Raw genomic sequence first — 13,706 nt, 5'->3', positions numbered from 1 at the left:
AAGGAAGATCATGCAGACGAATCCATACCAACTTCGTAAGGTTTTTCTTTTCATGGATGTTGAAATCTGGTTTCTAGTGTTGGAATCGGATCAACTGCTCACCTACCGTCAAAGGTATCCTCCTCCAAACCTCAGCTTTGTCTCCCTCACATTGGAACTGGAATATCACGCATCCCTTTCCCAGAGGATGCATAACCATGCCCTAACTCAAATTCCATTTTTCACGAGCCTCCTCTCGCAATGCATCAAGGGAAATCACACGAAAGTCATATCACATCCGAGTCTTTTGATCAATTGCAATTGGAGCCCCCATTGCTTTTACCATATTTAACAAAACTTCCTCACCCCAGTATTCGATCTTATGGGAGATAGGGAATCTGACCCACACAAGCCGATGGGTAATATCTTCATCCTCAACCTTAAACTCAGGTTTCAATGCTGGAAACGTAACATTTGTCCTTCACTAGACCACATTTCCAAATGTTCATCATATCTGCTTCAGAATTGAAATGAAAAATGTAAATCCTTTCCCCAAAGACTTAAAAATCACCTCATCCTTCAACACCCAACTCGACTGAACCACAAACCGAAGGGAGTCTATAGAGATCACTCTAAAATTAATGCTCCCAAGAAGTAGATATTTGTGGAAAAAATTCCACTGCTTCCTGGGTTGCAGCCAAGTAGCTCGAACCCCATGGTAGCATCCAAGGGAATGGAATCTCAGGGGTAGGATTGAAAATACCCACTTTGGGTGAGTTTCTCCAACCTTACCCTTGAGATTCCATTCTCAAGTTGCCTCACGTAAGCAGTCTGAGAAATACGAATGCTTGTCAGGTTACCAACCCTTGTAAGGGAAGGAAGATTATCCCTAAATTGCAAAGTGTTAAGTTTGTCTCGAATTCTTGACCCATTTTGTAGATTGATCTGCTCTTACATATTTTGGTGGTAACTTGAATGAGAAGGTTTCTGAAATCTGTGATGGAATCAGGGGGGTCAACCCGCGACTTGGAGTATATAATATACTATTGTCTTGTCAAGCAAGTCATTGTATTTTGGGGGTTTTTTGAGCTAGGGTTTCAGGGCGAGTTTTCTCACCACTGCTTGGATGTAATCTCTCTTCTGCATAGTGAAACATCTTCTTCTTCGCCCAAGGACATAGCACACCATACTGGTGTGTGAACCTCGTTAAATTTCTGTGTTCTATGGATCTCTTGTCTTTTTATTTTTATATTTTCTTGGTGTTTTCTCCAACACAAAGAGGAATTCCCCATCAACACTGGCATAGAAGTACCCCCAACTACTGCAACAAATAAAAAGGACCTGCAAATCCTTCCCTGTTGAGCGAAACATCTTCAGCAATAGGAGGGTTCACGACTCCTCCAAGGAACAGATGAGTCTCCGCAAGGAGAAAGGAATTCTCTACCCATTGATGTCGTTGTCCAATGCCCTCCAAACCATGTTGGTCTTGATAATCGATCACCCCAGGGGCTTCCTGCAGAGAAACCCTAGCCCCGCTGACCTCCATCAAAGAGATAATCTCCTAAAAATCCTTTCCTAAAAAATTTGAATATTGGCATGCATGAAACCCGGTGCACAATAGCCCCATCTTGAAGTAATTGAACCAAGCGAAGTTATGGATTTTGAAAAAGCGACAAATAGAGTGTTTGATGGTAGTTGGGTTATGGTGTGCTCACCCTGACTACAATCTCCGACCTTCTATTTGGGTTGGTGTTCTTATTCTCAAATTTGATGCTCCACTGCCGCCCCTTATTTCCATATGTGTACATTCTCAATTCGATTATGGATCCGATAGTTCTACAAATTCTGATGCAAGTCAAACCCAAATTTCATCTTCTTGGCATCCCTCGTATTTCCACGTTAAGGAAAATTGTTTCCTGAAATGTTCAAGATTACTATTCTCCCCGCCTCTATTTTTTTTTGGCTAAAGATTCAGAGATATTTATTAGAAAGGGAAGGTGGTTCTTGAGACCGAAAGAAAAATAGAAGAAAAAAAAATGTCTGACGATTTGGTGGGAAGGGACTCTGTCGAGGAGGAAGATGGTGATGGAGGTGCTAGGGAGTCTCTTGATCACGGTCCAGAGGTTCTTGTTCCTGATGGTTTACCAGAGGCTGTTTTGCCTAAATGATCTTATGCTAAGGCATTGGGAAATTCTTCATGGTAATTGATTCACTTCCTGAACCAATCCAGGTAGGAAACATTCGTTGCATAGTCATCCCCCAATAGGATTATGAATCCAAGAGGCAAAACTTTCGTTTTGCTCTGATAGGGAGAGTGAATTTTTGCCTAATCTCTCTTGATGCATCAAGGGAGGAGGCTCGTGAAAACTGGAAGCTAAGTCAGGGTGTGACCATGCATCCTCTGGGGAAGGGCTTTGTGATTTTTCAATGATGTGTGACAAGGTTGATGTCATTCAGGAAAGAATTAAAGCTGTCCAATCACGCCAAAAGAGCATGTGAACAACTATAGGAAAGATATTGAATTCCAAGAGGGGGAGACGGTGTCCCTCAAAATCTCTCCTACCAAAGGATTGCATAGATTCCACAAGAAGGGCAAGTTAAGTCCAAGATATATTGGCCCATTTGAAATCTTGGCTCGAGTTGGCTCCGTAACATATATGTTGGCTCCTCCACCTTCTCTCAGCAATGTTCACAATGTATTCCACATGTCTATGTTAAAGCGGTACATCCATAATCCATCACATGTGCTGCCTATGGAACCTGAATATTTAGAAGCTGATATGTCCTACGAAGAATAGCCTGCTAAAATCTTAGACCGAAAAATAAAGACTCTTCGCAATCGCTCCATCGCTTTTGTGAAGATTCAATGGGCAAATCATTCACTTGAAGAAGCATATTGGGAGAAAGAAGATGACATCCAATCCAAGTACCCCCATATTTTCGGACAACAAGGTACTACAATTTCGAGGATGAAATTTTCAAAAAAGGGGGGGGGGGTAAATGTGATACCCTACTCTCTAAACCCGGTCTAATTTTCCCATTGGTTCGATTTGGCCTTGTAGGACATGAACCCGAATGAACCGTGGCGAGTACCTTATGGAACATGATGGCAAGGGTGACTCTAAAATCAGGTTGGCCAAACGAGTTAGAGACGGTGCCTAGAGAAGTCCGTGTGCCTAAGCCGTGCACTTAGACGTATCACCAGGCCATGTATGCAAATAACAGTACGTGACTGTATTCTATGTTAAGTACGAGTGTTAATCGATTACCAAGACTGGAATACATGTCAGGGCCGAGCCCCATCAAAAATCGCAATGATTCAGCTAAGTTTTGGCTGACTAGTGGGTGGTCATGGATGGGTCGGACCCACCAGTGTGGCCTACCACTCTGATCTTTAGATATTTTGACCCCACTATTAATAACATTTATTACTTTCTTCACTATCATTTATTGTTTTTTATGGTGGGTGAGAAAAATAAAGAAGGCAGAGAAAAGAAGGAGAGAGAAGGGAAGATGAAGGAAGAAATGGGGAAGAAGATGATCGTTGTGCTTCGTCGGGGTTAGATCTCTTGAATCCGACATCGGATTAGTAACCCTAATATCGAGATCAACATTTTGAGGTGAGTAAAGATGGTATTTCTTAAACCCTCATGAAACCCTAAGTGAAACCCTATGATTGGATAGGAATCCTTTAGATCTTGTTAATCTCTCTAGGGAATGTAAAACTAAGGTTTAATAAACGACCTACATGTTTTTTATGAATGATTTTGAGGAAGAACTTGTAAGATTTGTGAACCATTTGTTAATCTCTTGAAATAAAAGAGAAGATTTGAGGTTTTTGAAGTGTTCTTAAGCAAAGAGGTAAAACCCAACCTTGGAAGTTTGAATCGATCATAGATCTATGTTGGAATCATGATGTGTGATATTAGATTTGTGGAAAACAAGGTCAAATTGACCCCTTGTGGTTTCCCCAAGGTGGGATGAGGAATGGATGAGAACATCAAAAATCCCAATTCTGAGTGATGGGTACCTGCAAATGGTCAGACCCATCCAATCTGGGGCCCGCCTATCCTATTTGATTTGTTGGCTTGACTGATGGGCAAGACCAGTGGGCACCTAGCTCCCCGCTATTGGCCCGTCGATCCAGGTAAAGCTGCTGGCTCAATCGACGAGCAAGACCGGTGGGCACTTGTTCTGCCAATCCAAGTAGAGCCTCTGAGTCGAGTAGCGAGCAAGGTCTACTGGGTGCTTTGCCCACCAGTTGATCTACCAATCCAAATTTTTGGGTTCCGAGTGGGCCCAAATTTGTCAGGCAACCTTTTATGGTGATTCTAAATGCGTTGGGATCATCATATCTCATTGGTTATGAGCTAAAGTGGAGATATACTAAGCTCGACCTCTTTTATTATAGGTTCTACTAGAAACATGCGTCATCGCAAGCCGGATCTTCGTCGTACCAAGGGTGATCATTGTTCACAATTAGATAAGTGGGAATAGGACATTGACTTAATTTTTGGAGTGTTTTTGCATCATTCCATTAATGTGTAGACTAGTCATCCACTAGTGCCATTTGCATGTATTGACGTGTGCATTATGAAATTCATTTATGATTCAATATCCTATTATCTTTAAATGTTAATGCTTATTCTTGCCTTGAGATATGAGATAGATGGCTTTAAATTATTGAATGTGATGCCTTGCTAGACTAGATACCATAGTCGGCTTTGACACGAATGCATCGGTGGCTCGTGGAATGGGATGCAATGACACTATACAGTTGTACTATCTCACATAAGAGCATGCGATTAGGAATGACATATCCCTATTCTACGACCCTTCCTAGCAGGGGTTTAGGTGTTGGGTATATCACTAGGGGGAAGCCTGAGGTTGTGTACCAATGGTGGAGGTTAGAAGTACGCCCAACCGATCACTAGGATGGTCGGTAACTTTGGTGATATAACAAGAGGGCCAATTGTACTGCTTTTAAATTAATGCAGGGCAAGGCCTTAATGCAGGGCAAGGCCCATTTTACTTTAATGCAGGGCAAGACCCATTTACTTCTTCGGTACCCACGGCTAGCCTTCTCTGGCAACCCTATAGACGTATCGAGGGATGGGATTTGCAGCTCGTACCCAGGGCATACGAGCACTGTGGTTGCAAGTAGCACATGACCTATGACTTAGATGTGATGTGTAGGTGGTTTAAAATAATAAAATGAACTTCCATACATATAGGTGCTTTTGTATTGCAAATAATTGCTTGGTCTTTCTTGGTCTTTCTTTTCACTTACTGGGCTAATGAGCTCATCCCACGTGTGTACCACTTTTTAGATGATCATGTAGGTTATCCAGCTAAAGAGCTAGAGTCGAGAACCACTGTGGAATTTCCAACTGAGGATTGGTGGGTCCCTGAAGATCTTGGGCACTGGGCCGAGTGCCGGTGCAAGAGTTGTGTTGCGGGACAGCAACACTGATACCAACTTGTGATTTATTTTTGATTACTTATAATGTTACCCCTTTTGTGCTCTAGATGTTTAAATTGTAATTCTTGTGCATATATCACGCCTTTGGGCTCACATGTATATGTACTATGTAATACAATTTGGGTATCAAGAGTATTATGGTATTTACAGGTATGTACATATAAGACTTCCACTGAAATACAAAACTTGCTTTACTTAGTGTGTGTATGTTGTGCTATGGTTACTGTATCAGATGATCCTGGAAGGTTTTGGGTTAATAGGTGTTAACTCGGTCACCTGTTCGGTTCTATGTCAACGGGGGTGTGACAATAATTGTAGGAATTGAGAATGCTAAACGATTAGGGGTGCAGAGGCTATGGATTGAGTGTGATTCGGTCACAATGGTTCTTCTTTTGCTGAAAAAGATAATTCCATGGAAAGTGAGCCAAAGGTGGATGAATTGCATGCCTTATCTTGAAGGGGTGGAGTGGAAGATCACTCACTGCTTCTTAGAAGCTCATTCAGTCTCTGATTTTTGTCAAAGTCAACTGCTCGCTTTGAAGTTTCTTTACCTATGAGTTCTTGGCGAACCTTGGTCAAGCTGGACTTGGATATGGATGCCTCAAGTCGTTTGAGATACAGACTGCAATAGTCTTGAGCCTCATAATTTTTGTCTTGTGGAGGAGAGTTGGCTCAATGGCTTATTATGCTAATGGCAATGCCGAAGGTGGTTTATGTTCATTTCCACTCTCTTATTATTTTATATGATTGTATTGGGTGTCTTTTATCCCTTCTGTACTATATTTTTATCTCCTTTTAATTTTTAATACAAATGATCTTCTAGTGAAAAAAAAATTAAAAAGAGAAGAAAAAAAGACAAGCCATTGCACAGACCAGCCAAGAAATCTCCACCTTCGGCATTGCCATTAGCAGAGAAGACTCAGCCTCTATCTAACAATCCCCGGAAAATTTAGATCCACTTCTCCCCCCCCCCTCCCTTTCTCTTTTTATGTTGATGCAGATGATGTCAAGACCTAAACCCGGGATAAGGGTATGGTCACGCCCTCACAGGCAGTGATCAAAATGATCAAAATTCAAACCAAGCATCCATGCATAGTTCAAAACATTACATAGAGTTCTATTACATATCAGAGTTAACAGGATCAAACCCTAGTGGCCAAAATATTTACAATCCAAACTCCCAAGTCCTCATTCATACTTGGTCAATATTTACATTAAGTTCTCTTAACCATTAAGATTCAACATAAAGCAAAATAATAAAATATTTCTTCTTATGTTCACCATCAGCTTGCAGGCTCCTTACCAACCATATGGCCCTGACTATTACCTGTGGAAAAAGATGTATAATAATAGGGTGAGCTCGATAGCCTAGTAAGTAAATCCCTGCCTAAACAATTCCACACTAAACATGTACATATATTTATAAAATAAATCAATCAATCATCGTCATTTATTATGTTTGCAAAATAACAACCATAAAAGTGTCTATTCCATGCTTTTTCCTTTGGCCCTAGGCATAATTGGTCCTCACCACAAGGTCTCTTGACCTTAGTCTCACCAAACAAGTCTCTTGGCAATGGATGCCTTACCATGTCGTCTCTTGACTAGGTCTCACCCAAGTGTCTCTTGGCACCAATGCACCTCACCGTGCGGTCTCTTGACCTCAGTCTCACTAATTATGTCTCTTGATAGGGTCTCACCCAAACACATCTCTTGGCACTTCTCATAATCATAATATGAACCAAAACATTCTCAATATAAACACATGCTCATCATTACAATATGCAACCCAATCTCATCATTGAATTACACTATAATTGCATCAACATGCTCAACATCATCATATACACATAGGAGATGTATCATATCAATCATAAGCTATATACATATACGGAGAAACCATCTAAGAAGGGAATCACTCACCTCGATTCTTTAGGTATAATGTTAGCACAACAAACTCATAACACGTCAACCGTTCCCTGGTAACCAATAAGATAAAATCTCAATAACAGGTTATAGATTGACATACCTCACTGTTTCAGTAAGGTTCGTATTTAAGGACATTTTTGTTCCTAAAATAAACATATTTAGAAAATGATTTCTTCTAAACAACTTTAGATCATTGAATCATGAATTCAACGCCACTAGAATCACACCAATCTGAGTTCAGATGAAAAAAATTATAACAATTTTCATGCAGTCTATTTTCTGTAATTTTTCAAACAGCTGCCCAGAAATTAATTCTGCTCTCAGGCAGAACCTATGTTCTCACTTCAAGTGACTTTTAAGGCCATTTAGAAGCATAATTAGACAGAGCCTATCTATCACAGTTGAAGCTCTATGACTTTAGTTTCGAAACACCTAAAATCAACTAATTCCGAGTACATATGAAGCAGTTATGGTATTTTTACTTAACAAAGATCTGTAGTCCAGAACTATTCAACTAATTTCGAGCAGAATTCATATTCTCACTTCAAGTGAAATTTGAGGCCATTTAGAAGCATAATTGGCAGAGCTTATGTCTATAAAAATAGAAAATTTATGAGTCTAGTTTCTAAAAAACTTAGAATCAATCAATTTCAAGTTTTTATAAAAGAATTATCCTATTTTAACTGAACAAAGGTTTGTCTGCCAAAATTGTAAATCCAAAAATGAAATAGATTTTTAGGTTCTAAAATTCTCAAATTTTGGCTCAAATCCTTGAGTCCATTCACATGCATTCCATAACCTACATGAATACTTCATCTTAAGTTCATCTCACACTCAAATCTCACAAGTATTTTTTGAATAAGTATATGTAAGTTAGTACACTAACCTGAAATTCTGAAATCTTGTACTCAAGTGTGGATTAGAAGCCTAAATTAAACAAGACCTCCCAACTCTTAGAAATTTTTCATAAATGAGCTTTATTTTCTCTCAAATCTTCTTGTCCCTCATTAGATTCAAGCTTGAGTTGCTATAGAACCTCATTCTCCTCTAACCTTTTTCCTCCTCTTTTCTCCTCTCCATTTCTTGAGCTCCTCTTCAACATCTTCCCTTTTTTCCTCCTTCTCTTGACATAGAAGAAGTATGAGAAAGGAACTCACTGGTATATACTTTTCAAATTTATCATTGATAAGGATTTGTGAATTGTCTAAATTTCCCATTGACTCATCACTTGCATGGTTTTCAAGCAATGACACTTGTATTTTGATGGTACCCCCGTACTTAGTGATAATTCAGTCTGACTCTTCTAACCTTTGAAGTATTGCAATTCACTCCACTTGAGTGAAAAGATAATAGTACCCTTCTCCACCGCCACTTTTTCCAATAGGCCTCAATGCATGCAATAGTTCTTTTACTATTCAAGGAATCCTTAAATAGTGACTTGCATGCAAATTGACCATTTTGCCCTTACATGGTTTAAAAATTTACAAATATGAGAAAAGTTCACACAAAATATATGGGGAGTATTGAACTCTAGACCTCCCTCTTGTAAAGTCACTAAATCACCATTGGGGTACCAGCCCCTTGGAGGCATTGAGCCCAAAATTAAAACTATAATAAGAGATTCATTCTCTTGTCTTTACTAGTAACAACTCAATAAGGAAAATTTTCATTTTGTTGTCCAAGCCTCTCAAGTCCTGCAATAACACTGAATAAGAGAAGTTTTGATGTCATCTATTGTAATGGTTGGTACATGAAACTATAGGTATTAAATAAGTTTTATAAAAATACTTTGATTCCCTTTCTTGGGATTTCTTATTTTCTGTAATAAAAAAAGTTTGGTTTAGTAACAAATAGATTGATGGTTACATCAGATCTTTTTGTCTACTAAAATTTCAGTTTTTGTTGAATGCAGGAACAGTGAGTTTTTTTAGAGTGCACAGAGTTCTTAATCAAGGGAATCCTCTATCTCCTATCCTTTTCATTGTAGCTGAGGAGGCCTTGTGTACGGGACTTCAATAACATGATTTATGATCACAAGATCAAAGCTTTGAGTAGGCCAAGAGATGCTTCAGTTCATGTGCATATTTTTTCCACTAAGAATATATTTATGAATACCTCCATTAAGTACAGAAATCTGAAGGATTTTTTGTCAAAGTACCAAGAATATCAAGTCAGCGAATAAATTTTAAGAACAATAACTTTTTCATGGGGAGCATCTAGCCTTATCGAAGACGACAACTATTAGAAGCAATGGGTGTTTCAAATGTAATCTTCCACCCGGTACTTACATCTGTCAAAATTTTAAAGGGTCAGGAAAGAACCGATCTTACCATTGGTTGATAATTTAAAGGCCGTATTATTGGGTGGAAGGGGAAGATTTTATCATTGGCTGGAAGAATAGAGCTTATGAGATCTATGATCTCTAATATTTATGTTCATGTTTTCTCCTTGTTCTGGCGGCCCTCATTCTTAAGTAAAATTAAATATGGAGCTGTGGCCACGAAATTTTATATGGAAATCTGATATTAAATCATCTCAAGCTTCAATAGTGAAATGGGAGGAGATTTGTAAACCAAGGAATGAAGGTCTTGGGATATGGAAGCTTTGAGATGTAAGTAAATCCTTGCTTTAATAGTTAATATGACAGATAAAGCTTGGTGACTCAGCTATAGAATCTTTCTTTTAAGGCGAGGTTTCTTAAAAAAGATGGCTCTATGAAGAAGTCATATAAATCTTCATCAATCTTGCCCGCATTCTCAAGGTCTGGAATTTTGTTTCTATGAAGAAATGGTGGGTTATTGGTGATGGGAGTTAGATCTGATTCTAGAAAGATAGATGATTGGGTAATTTTTCAATAGAAGAGATTTCAAGGCTTAATCCAAGTACCTATCTTCATGTTAATTCTATGATTGGTGATTATTGAGAATTACCAGTGGTGTTTACCATCTGTCTTGCAACTCACGCTGTAAATATTCTAGAGATGTTATTGGTGTTTGACTCCTTGGGGCTAGTATATAGTTATATCAACATGGAACGAGATCCCAAAAAGAAAAAAAATATTTCGTGGGCATTTATGGTTTGGAAAATAATTTGATTCCCAAATAGTCAATTTTTGGTTGGCGATATATGCATGGCAAGCTTTAAATTGATGATTTCATTTACAGTAAGAGAGTTCATACGGCATTTCAATGTGATTCTTGTAAGTATCGATCTGAATATATACATCTACATTGAAAACAACACGTCATCGACGATGAACGGTATTTCGTTTCCCCTTCTTGTATTAAAATGATTCATGGTGTATTGACAAGATCTTTATTATAGTTTACAAATTATGATGCTTCAAATTCCATCATCGACATCTATTCCATCATATTTGTAAAATATATCTGATGTAATAGTAATCTATGGACTTGGAAGATAAACAATTCTATCTCAAGGGAGTCTTCAGTTAAATGGCTTCCTTGATTTTGTATTAATTTTCAATCGGAGAAAGAATGGGGAAATAAAAGCAGTGGATGATGTGGTCTTTGATGTGCCCAAGGGGCCTAGGAAGTTCTACTATGCTGAATTGGCTAAAGCAACTAGTGACTGCGATGATAAACAAAAGCTCGGAGAAGGATGATTTAGAGGTGTTTATAGAGGCTTCTTGAGCGATCTCAACATGGATATTTCTGTGAAAAATATCTCTGCAATGTCTAAACAAGGAATAAAGGATATATGAATTGAAAGTGAATATCCTTAGTTGACTGCAGCATAGGAACCTCGTGCAACTTGTTGCATGGTTGTTGCCATCAAGGGCAAGGACTACTTGTGTATGAATTCATGCCCAATGAAAGCCTTGAATCCTATCTATTTCGATATAGGGGTTCCTTGACATGGGAGTTGCGACACAAGAAAGCTCTAGACTTAGCCTCTGCATTACGATAGATGCACGAATAGTGGAATCAATGCGTCCTCCATGTCTCTATAGGGATATTAAATCCAATAATTTAATTCTAGATTCCAATTTCAATGCTAAACTTGGGGATTTCGGTATGGCTAGGCTTGTGGAACATGAAAAAGGGTTAGAAACAACAAATTTGGTAGCTGCAACCGTGGGACATTTGGTGCCTGAATATATTACTACTGGGAAGGCTACCAAAGAATCTGATATTTATAGCATTGGAATTGTTCTCTTAGAAATTGCATGTGGGAGAAAGGCAGTTGAGATGGAGGCTGCTCCAAGAGAAATAATTTTGGTAAATTGGGTTGATGATTCTTGGGTTATGGTGCACTCACCCAGACTACAAGCCCCGACCTTCTATTTGGGAGGCTATTCTTGTTCTCAAATTTGATGCTTCACTGCCCCTTCATCCATATGTGTACAATCTCCATTAAGAAGTTCAAGATTGATGCTCTCCCCCTTCCCCTCCCCCTCCAATTTTAATGTAGTTTTGAGTTGCAGCTATTTTTGTTTTTCTCTGTTTTATAGTCCATGTTGAAATTATCCTTCTATCTTTGAAGGTAAAGATGAATTTCTTGTAAGTATTTTTCATGTCAACCTGCTTGGTAAATTTCATTCCAATTTCTTTTTCCAATGAAGTGATACAAAGATAAAGTGATTGAGAACTCAATATTTTCATATATAACACAACTTTTACAATTCATAGATAAAACTATTAAAATGATTGGGTTATATAATAGAGATGGGACCAAAAAATTGACATAGGCCACCTTTATGTATTAATTTTTTTTCTTATATTTTATAGCGCAACTCAAATCATATGACCCATGTATTAGACTTTCTTTACTTATTATAAATGGTTCAATTAACATTATTTTTGTGACATGTGAGAGTCCATTCAGACTTTTATGAATCGTTACCAAAAAAGAATATATATATATATATATATATATTTATCAAACTTGGTTCCCATGACTTCATTCATAGTGGTTCCATATGATTTTGCTTTCTCCTTTTTTTTGTTGATATTTTTTATTCTCTTTTTTTTGCGAGAGGAGGGAGTTGGGGGGTGTTTAAAAGCAACACTGAATCCCTATGATTTTGTCACATGAATTTTCCCATTATTAATATATATAGGGAAAAGGGAGACTGCATAGACGAGTATTTGTACACCCTCTCACAATTGGCTTTGAAATAACTAAGCATGCCATTGGTTAGGATGCTGGCACAAGTTGTACATATCCTGACAACGGTCCTTAGCCTACTAAATTATAAAGGGAAAAGGATACACACACTGTCAGTATGTGGATTCCCTTATATGCCAAATGACAAAAGTGGAGGGGTACATACCCTTTCTCTTTCATGAAAGCCCCTATGTATGATTCAAAAGGGGTTTCCATATGCCTAAATTAGCACCGGCTTAAACCTCTTGTTTTGAGGAGGAGAGAAATAGACACAAGTAGGGATGTGAACTATTTTGTTTGGTTGGGCCTAATTGGGCTTCACCAATTTCAATCCTTGCACTGTGACCACCTAATTAATTGATCAGGCTTACATTGGGTGGACATGATACGGTTTATAATCTGTTGGTCAGGATTGGACTTAACCAAGCTTTCTCTAATCAGGCTAAACGAGCATTATGCAGGCTATATGATTGTTTAAATCTAAATGGGCCATCCCTAAAATTGATCTGTAAAGTAGAATTGTAGGAGGATATCAATAAAATGGGCTTTGAAGCATCTTAAAAATTCCTATTAAATTGGGGGTGCATCAAATTGCCACTTTCAATTAAAACTAAGGGGATTGTTTGATGTTTTACTCCTAGTCTTTATGGTTTGGGATTTGGGGTAAAATTGGAATTTCAAGAAAGGACTTAGGCTAATAATCAATCGGTTCCATTGGCAATGGATATCCCATATAAATAGATCAAGCTTCACACCCCCCACATGCAATTCTAGAATCTTGTTCGATTATTTATTTTAATATATGATTAATTTTTAATTGTAATTATACTTGGTTTTAAGATTTTAATTATCTTAAGTTTATTTTGGTTAATGGGTTACCTCAATCCCATGATTTTATTCTTACGGTTGATTATAGCTTTTAATCTTGACCAATGATATAAGTTGTTGGATGTCTAGAGAGGATTGACCTCTCTTCCATGATTACATCATCATTAAATGTATCGACCTAGAAAATCCGGTGTGGAGACCTCCCATAAATAGCGGCAAAGGAAAAAGACCATGTTAGAGAGAACCCTTGGAGCAGGAGAACAATGTAGAAAAGATTTGACTAGATTTTGGAGTAACTCCATCTTAAAAAACATTGAAAAGTTTTAATACTTTTCTAGTATTGAAGAACTTGAAAACA

The 13,706-nt window shown here is 38.1% G+C and overlaps 1 pseudogene; it reads left to right on the top strand.

Annotated features, from left to right (window-relative positions):
* Nucleotides 1-2,015: 2,015 nt before the first annotated feature.
* On the top strand, nucleotides 2,016-11,894 carry LOC122065214 (annotated as a pseudogene).
* The last annotated feature ends 1,812 nt before the right edge of the window (nucleotides 11,895-13,706 follow it).

This window comes from Macadamia integrifolia, unplaced genomic scaffold (genome assembly GCF_013358625.1).
Source record: "Macadamia integrifolia cultivar HAES 741 unplaced genomic scaffold, SCU_Mint_v3 scaffold1924, whole genome shotgun sequence".
Classification (NCBI taxonomy): domain Eukaryota; kingdom Viridiplantae; phylum Streptophyta; class Magnoliopsida; order Proteales; family Proteaceae; genus Macadamia; species Macadamia integrifolia.
The sequence above is the reverse complement of the archived record's forward strand: the minus strand, read 5'-3'. Positions and strand labels throughout refer to the sequence as shown.